Here is an 8,708-nt window from a genome sequence, read left to right as displayed (position 1 = left end):
TAATCCTAACACTAAACCTAACCCTAGCCCTAACCCCAATCCTAACTGAACCCTAATGCTTACCCTAAACCTAACCCTAACCCTAAATCCTAAACCTAATCTTAACCCTTACCCAAACCTAAGACTAACCCTAACCCTAACCCTAACCCAAACCCTAACCCTAACTCTAACCCTAACCCTAAACCTAACACTAAATCCTAACCCTACCCTAACCCTAACTCTGAACCTAACCCCAACTATAACCCTAACCTTAACATCAACCCTAACCCGAACCCTAACCCTAACTCTAAACCTAACCCTAACCTTAAACCTAACACTAAATCTTAACCCTATTCTAAACCTAACCCTGAACCTAACCCCAACTATAACCCTAACCCTAACATCAACCCTAACCCTAACACTAAATCCTAACCCTACCCTAACCCTAATGCTAACCCGAACCCCAAATACCAACCCTAACCCTAAAACTAACCCTAACCCTAAACCTTAACCATGACCCTTACCCTCCGTTTCTTATGTGCAGGTTGTGGGCCACTCTCAGCACTATACGGACAGTAAGAGCTTTCTGTGTGGGCAACTTTTGTCTGGGAGGAATCTTCATCCGTACTGAATTTTTGGGAGTTGGATGGCCAATTTCAGTGCAGTGCTCCTGCAAGCAGAGGAATGTCGTTCGACCCAGGAATGAAAAGCCTTATCCTTACTCGAACCATAACCCTAACCACAAACTAAGCCAAAACCAAACCCTAACCCTAATCCTAACCCTAACCCTAACCCTAACCCTAAACCCTAACCCTAATCCTAAACCCTAACCCTAAACCCTAACACTGGACTGCTCTTCCACCCAGGAAAGAAAGCCCTTACCATCCGTCTCTCATGTGCATTTGCTGTGCCACTCTTAGCACTACTTGGACAGCAAGAGCTTTCTGTGCGGGTACTTATTTTCTGGGAGGAATCTTCATCCGTAGTGAATTTTGCGAATCGGACAGCCAATTTCTGAGCAGGGCTCCTGCAAGTCAATGACTGCTGTTTCACCCAGGAAAAAAAGCCTTTCCTCTTTGCCTCTAATGTACAATTGGTGTGAGACTCGGCACAACACGGACAGCAAGCACTTTCTCTGTGGGCACCTTTTATCTTGGAGGAATCTTCGCCCGTATTGAATTTTGGGAATCAGACGGTCAATTTTTGAGCACGGCTCGCACTAGCGAAAGATGGTCGTTCCACCCAGGAAGAAGACTATTGTCCTAACACTAACCTTAACTCTAACACTAACCCTAACCCTAAATGCTAACCCTAACCCCAAGCCTAACCCTAAATCCTAACCCTAACCCTAATCCTAACTCTAACCCTTACCTTCCGTTTCTGCACATGTGCAGTTTGTAGGTCACTCTCAGCTCTACATGAACAGCAAAAGCTTTCTGTGCTGGCACCGTTTATCTGGGAGGAATCACCCTCCTTACTGCATTTTGGGAGTCAGACGGTCAATTTCTGCGCAGGGCTCCTGGAAGCCAATGACTGCTGTTCCACCCAGGAAGAAAACCCTTATGCTTATCATAATCCTAACCCTAACACTTACCATAACCCTTAATCCTAACCATAACCCTAGACCTAACTCTAACCGCAACCCTAACCCCAAATACTAACCCTAATCCTAAAACTAACCCTAACCGTAAACCCTAACCATGACCCTTACCCTCCGTTTCTCATGTGCAGTTTGTGGGCCACTTTCAGCACTACATGGACAGCAAGAACTTTCTGTGCAGGCAACTTTTGCCTGGGAGGAATCTTTGTCCATACTGAATTTTTGGGAGTTGGACAGCCAATTTCAGTGCAGCGCTCCTGCAAGCGAACGACTGCCATTCCACCCAGGAAAGAAAGCCTTGACCTCCGTCTCTCAAGTGCAGATTGTGCACCACTCTTGGCGCTAACAGACAGCAAGAGCTTTCTTGCAGGCACTTCTTGTTTTGGAGGACTCTTCTTCTGTATTGAATTTTGGGAGTCGAACAGCCAATTTCAGTGCAGTGCTCCTACAAGTGAACGACTGCTATTCCACCCAGGAAGGAAAGCCCTGACCCTCCGTCTCTCAAGTGCAGTTGGTGAGTCACTCTCAGCACTACATGGACAGCAAGAGCTTTCTGTGCAGGCCCCTTTTGTCTGAGAGGAATCCTCATCCGTAGTGAATTTTGCGAGTCGGACGGCCAATTTCAGCGCGGCGCTCCTGCAAGCGTATGAGTGTTGTTCCACCCAGGAAAGAAAGTCCTAACCCTAATTCTAACCCTTCCCCTAACCCTAATCCTAAACCCTAAACCTAAACCTAACGCTAACCCTAACCCTAACCCTTACCCTCCGTCTGTCATGCTCAGTTGGTGGGACACTCTTGGCACTACATTGTGGGAAACCAAACAGATGTTCAGGCTAGAGAGCCAGAGGCAGCTGCCCAGCAAGAGGCCTCAGAGATAACAATGGAATCCATCAGATGGCCTTGGGCAGTCTGTGAGAGTGAGAGAAGAAGTTGCTAACTTCACCGGAAGGATACTTGTGATGAACACCTGTTATCAAAGTTAAAAATGAGAAAGAAAAGACTGCTTAAGTTAACCCCACCTATGAAATATGTATTGATTTATAATTAGTAGCAACAGTGTGTTGTTAGAAAATTTGAATAGTGTGGATAAGTTTGAAAAACGTGTGTAAGAGTATGTTAAATAAGTCCATGCATGCCTCCTTCTCTGTAGTCTAGAAATCCCTGCACTAAGTGTGACAAAATTCTTTAATGCAAACATTGCATGCCATTCTGCCATTCTGGCTGAATTCTGCTCCTTTCTGCAGGACGAGGAAGAGAGAAGAATAAAACCTCGATTTTTTAGTGATGCAGTTAGATTGGCTTTATTTATAGTCAACATAGTAAAAGAATAGTTAAAACTGTGTCAGAATAGGTAAAAGGCGTCGGCACTACATGGACAGCACGGGCTTTCTGTGCGAGCACCTTTTGTCTGGCAGGAATCTTTGTCCATACTGAATTTTGGGAGTTGGACAGCCAATTTCAGCGCAGCGCTCCTGCAAACGAACGACTGCCATTCCATCCAGGAAAGAAAACCTTGACCTCCATCTCGCAAGTGCAGTTGGTAGGCCACTCTCAACACTACACTGCCAGCAGGAGCATCCTGTGCAGGGCACCTTTTGTCTGGGAGGAATCCTCCTTGAAACTCAATTCTGGGATTTAGACTGGCAATTTTAGGGCAGGGTTCCTGCAAGCAAACAACAGCCCTTTTCCCAAGGAATGAAAGCCTTTTCCCTCCTGTTTTCTTGTGCAGTGTCTGTGAGACAGTGAGCACTGCTCAAGCAGCAAGACCTTTCTCTCCTTGCACCTTTTGTCTGGGAGGAATCTTCTTCCGTATTCAATTCTGCCAGTCGGAAGGGCAGTTTCAGTGCCAGGCTCCTGCAGGAAAACAACAGCCTTTTTTCCCAGGAAAGGAAGCCCTTACCCTTGTTAAAGCCCTTATCCTAGTGGTTTCTGGTGCAGTGTCTGGGCCACCTCGGAGATTCCATAACCAGGAAGAGCTTTCTTTCCAGGCCCCTTTCGTTTCGGAGGAATCCTCGATGGTATTCAGTTCTGGGACTCAGACTGGCAATTACAGCTCAGGGCTCCTGTAAGCAAATAATAGCCCTTTTCCCAAGGAAAGAAAGGTCTTACCCTCGTGGTTTCTGCTGCAGTTGGTGGGTCAACCTAGGCACTCCAAAAGCAGGAAGTGCTTTCTGTCCTGGCACCTTTGGTCTGGGAGGAATCTTCTTCCGTATTCAATTCTGGGAGTTGGAGCGGGAAATTTCAGCGCAGGGCTGCTGCAAGCGAACAACAGCCTGTTTTCCCAGGAATGAAAGCCCTGACCCAAATGCTTTCTGGTGCAGTGTGGGGCACTCTGGATACTCCAAAAGCAGCCGGAACTTTCTGTCCTGGCACCTTTGGTCTGGGAGAAATCCTCGATGTTATTCAATTCTGGGAGTGGGAGTGGCCATTTTAGGGCAGTGGAAGTACATGCGAACATCCCTTTTCACCGGGAATGAAAGCCCTTACCTAACGGCGGAGAGGCTCGGACAGAATTGCACACAAATCAATATGATTGGCAAAAATGTCCCCTTTATTAGAGGAAAGGCAGCTTATATGCTGCCTGTGGCACAGAGACATGTGATTCTTCCCCAGGTTACATTGGATACATAAGGAAAACATACTGTGGTGTACAGTACTAATTGGATAACAGCAGGTGTCCATAAAACTTGTTTTCCTGTCAAAAGAACTCCTCCTTCACCTTGGCACAAGGCCTGCAGCCATATTAGTGGTGCAGTAATTATTAGTGTCTGCACCCAGTCATGCCAAGGTCACAGAAAGGCAATAAAATTGTTCACACAATTTCTGTCCTCCGACAAATCCCCCGTTGGAGTTTGAACAATTTAAATTGCATTTCTGTAACATTCCTTATTGTATCCATAACACTTCAATAAACGCAAACATACAACACCACCACCATCATTACCAAACTTAACCTATTGACCCCAAGATGTGTGTTCTAAAAGTGTGCTTAAAAGTGAGGGTTGATTCTTAAAACTTCCACTCTGTCCAGAACATCCTTGGAAATGGAACTCCATTAAACTCTGGGCCATATGTCTTCTGTTATTCTTTTTCACACCTTGGCCCTTAAATAACACAATGACATAATCATATATTAACACTGGATCTTCTGTTTCTATCGCACTCTTTGCATACCATTCTATTGCAGCCCGGAGAGTGTGTTTCAAGATTTTTTGCCATTTTATGTAAAGGTATCGGTGTATTTGTTTATTCAAAAGCGTTTGTGTATGGGTAAGTGAATATTCACACATATACATGCATACATTTTCATTCGTTCACTTTCACACGGTGGCCACCATCATTCAAACACACTTCACACAAACATACTTTTGAATCTCATTTCACTGTGTTTCATGAAGTACGAGACCATACTAATTCTCTAGTACCTTTTGGTGTGAAGGCTTCTCCATCAAACAGGAAAACTTTCCTCCACCAGTAGTCAGTGAATAATCTAAGATCTTCACCCTCTATAATCATATGCCTAAACACACTGACAAACTGTGCTCCAGCAAAACTAAAGATACTGTGCCTTAACAACACCAAAATGTGCTCATAATGCTGAAAAATTGTGCTCTTGTAATACTTAAAGTTCGTACAATACACTCTCTTAAATCCTTAATTTCATGTGCTTAAAAAATATACTAAAAAGGTGTATATGACTAAGAAAAACTACGCTTATAATACTAAAAAGAACTGTGCTCCAAAAGCTGTGTTCTAACAATATTGAGGAAACTGTTAGCCACAACAGCTCCTGATGTTACCATTGTTACCTGCAGAAAACAGCATCAACCTTGTTTTCTTTCCAAGGTTTCATTCATCATGCAGGCAGCTACGAACACCTGTGTACAAAAAAAACTTAACATATGAAACAACTTTTGCAAATGAACTGAGGGGGCTGCCACCTGTGCTCTCCCCGTTTCTGTCTTGCAAAAGTGTAGTACAAATTCTTAAATCACTGACCCCTACACCAAAATACACAGCATTGTCTGGCAACTTGGTAGTATTTTTCAAATTGGACAAGCAATCCACCCTTTTGAAGTTTGTCTAGTTTGGATATGATACAGAATTTTACCCCAAAAATTATTATTGCATAATCACATATAATCTTGGGAAGACTCGTAAGCTAAAAGGTTTCTGTCATATGTCGATTCCAAATAAATCTTGCTACCCGCTGTAACACTGCTGGGATGAAACACATACAAAGACGAGCACCGCAAGATAATCAATGTCCGATGTAGAATTCCCAAACCACACCAGTCTGCCCGATCTTCGCAAACATCACTGGTGTGACATGAATAGCACAGAAAACAGACCATTGTATACAGTGTCAACCATTAGGCCTCAGGATGTTATAAGTTCTATAGGCTTCCATTGCTTTCTTTCCCCCTTAGTGACATGGCTGCTCCATCTCAGGAGGCAAAACTAAGCACAATTGCAGACACTCTGCACGCGCCATCACATATGTCCTTCACTTCTTGAAGACAGGGCTTAGCTTTAGCCTTTACCTTTAACACTGCTGCAAGAACAACTTGGCAGCACACAGGTCAGAAGAGTTTGTCTCCAAATCTTGGCTAAATCCATAATACAAATGTAATCATATTATAACTTGCTATGCTGGAGAAAAATGCAAGTTGTGAGTCCAACTCTGATCCTTGCTTGCTAGCAATATAATACCACATACAAAAAGAATAAGTGGAAACACCTTGTTGGTGACAGAGATGTCCTCAACTCTAGAGTAGTAGATTCAGGGATCTAGAGAGATGTTTTACCTAAGAATTAAGGAAATCCTCAGCCTGCTAGCTTTCCATTTATCCTATTTGCAGATTTGTAGTTTTTGTAAGGTAATTTCTACTCTCTCCCTAGATCTGAGAAAACTGCTGGAGGTGGCTTGAGTCCCACCCTGTTTGCTCAGCAACAAATGATCTCTATTGTGTGAACCTTATGTCTCCTGCTGCTAAAGCTGAACACGAAATTTGGGCAGAAGATCTTTACAGGGGTAAAATGTAACTAAAAACAAGGCAATTCACTAAAGCTTTTATATAAAGATTCATTCTCTGGGAAACTCTTAAAATTTCTTGCATGCTAACTTTTAGTAAAACACAATCTTTTAAGTTTAAGTCATCTACAAGTGAGTAGAAGGACTAAAGAGAGAGATTCTGCTTTCTGTTCTCAATTACTGACATGTCTGGATTCTGCAGGGCTACTCCCCCGCAAGCTAGTCACCACCAAGCTGCTGTTCCCCGGGCCACCCCGCGCGCCGTGCAGCTCCCGGGGATCCCCGCAGAAGTCTGGCTGGCTCTGCAGAAGTAGCTGTCGGCGTTGCTTCTGTCGCTGAGGTGCCTCTGTCGCCTCTTGCTGTGGCTGCCAGCGCCGCCTCCCCCACGGCCGAGCTCGGCGCAGCGGCAGCCCCAGCGCGCAGCTCCCAGCCCTGGCGCGCGGCCCCAGCGTCAGCACGCCGGACTCTGGCAGCTGTTTGAGTAATCTTAAAGGGAATTTTTATGCTTTTATGTGTACCCGAGACACTCTAACGGGAGGAAATTCTCCCGGACTCTCACCTCTGGGTTGTAACAGTTACTAACAAACGTATGGTCACTTCTCCACACACACACACAACCCTCAACACACACACTAGCACGGTACCGTTAGCAATACAGTGAGCTCACAATGACATTGGACACACAACAAATTAACACGAGAGTTAACAAAATTACGGAAAGGCAGTTCTCCAGCCTGCCTCTCCTGTCAACGAGAAGTGGCACTTTTTTCGGGGTTGCTCGTTGTGCTAATATAGCATCTTCTAATTCAAGGCTCAATAGCTGCTACTTTCTTTCATATGTACCATACGTGGAAACGTGTGTCCTTTTTTTTTTTTTTTTCCCGAAACCAGCGTCCGTTGCCAAGGCAGCGAGCCACAGTGGCTTTCTTCCGGGTTCCATGGTGGCCTCAGGGGCCAGCAATGCAGCGCCATCTAGCGACGCGGAGGCTCCTAGCAGCGTTGTCCCAGGTGACACATGCGCAGGAGCAGGCACAGTGAGGAGCGGCACTGCCGACTGCGCAGCTGCAGTAGAGAGCGGTGCCGATGGCACGGCGCCAGCCTTGGTGTCCGCCGCTACTGATTTTCCTGCAGCCTCTACGCTTTCTGCTGCTACATACAGGGTGCCAAACAGAGGTGATCCCGATGCCTTTAAGGTTCCTAGCATTCGCAACTTCGCAGCCGCAGGCACGGGGATTTCCCCTACAACGGACCGATCGGGGCAGGGACTTGCCGTAGTCCCGCCGTCTCCCGACAGAACTGTTTGAACATTTATGAGTTCCCGTCGCTCACAACTTAAGTCTTGTAGCGACTCAACTGCCAGACGCCCAACCATAGTACACCTTCTAGCGTCTCCTGATCCCGTAGAGATGTCGTCCCAAAACAATTCCTTTATAGCGTCCCTTATGGACACCTGAAAGGCGGTGTGAGCAGTGGGAAGTAGATTCTTCGCTCTCACCCATTCCATTAACCCCTTAGGGGCTATTTCATCACAAACAGGCTCTCCTAGAGAGATTATATTTCGGAGAAGCGTTTCCGCAGCCTCATCCTCTCTGGATGCCGCGGGCCCCTTGCTCTCTCCCTCGGTCGACTCACCGGGCCAGGGTAAGATTTCCTCTGTGCCGTGCGCACGGCCTTTGTTACAGCGCCGGGGACAGCGCTGCCTTCACGACCGCTTCCCTCAGCTCCTCCATCCGCCTTACGTCCCTGCAGAACTCGGCGAAGTAGGACTCCCTGTTAAACGGGCGCCAGATAACGGCGGAGAGGCTCGGACAGAATTGCACACAAATCAATATGATTGGCAAAAATGTCCCCTTTATTAGAGGAAAGGCAGCTTATATGCTGCCTGTGGCACAGAGACATGTGATTCTTCTCCAGGTTACATTGGATACATAAGGAAAACATACTGTGGTGTACAGTACTAATTGGATAACAGCAGGTGTCCATAAAACTTGTTTTCCTGTCAAAAGAACTCCTCCTTCACCTTGGCACAAGGCCTGCAGCCATATTAGTGGCGCAGTAATTATTAGTGTCTGCACCCAGTCATGCTAAGGTCAC

The sequence above is a fragment of the Chiroxiphia lanceolata genome, chromosome 3 (assembly GCF_009829145.1).
Source record: "Chiroxiphia lanceolata isolate bChiLan1 chromosome 3, bChiLan1.pri, whole genome shotgun sequence".
NCBI classification, from domain to species: domain Eukaryota; kingdom Metazoa; phylum Chordata; class Aves; order Passeriformes; family Pipridae; genus Chiroxiphia; species Chiroxiphia lanceolata.
Note: the sequence above shows the minus strand (reverse complement) of the source record.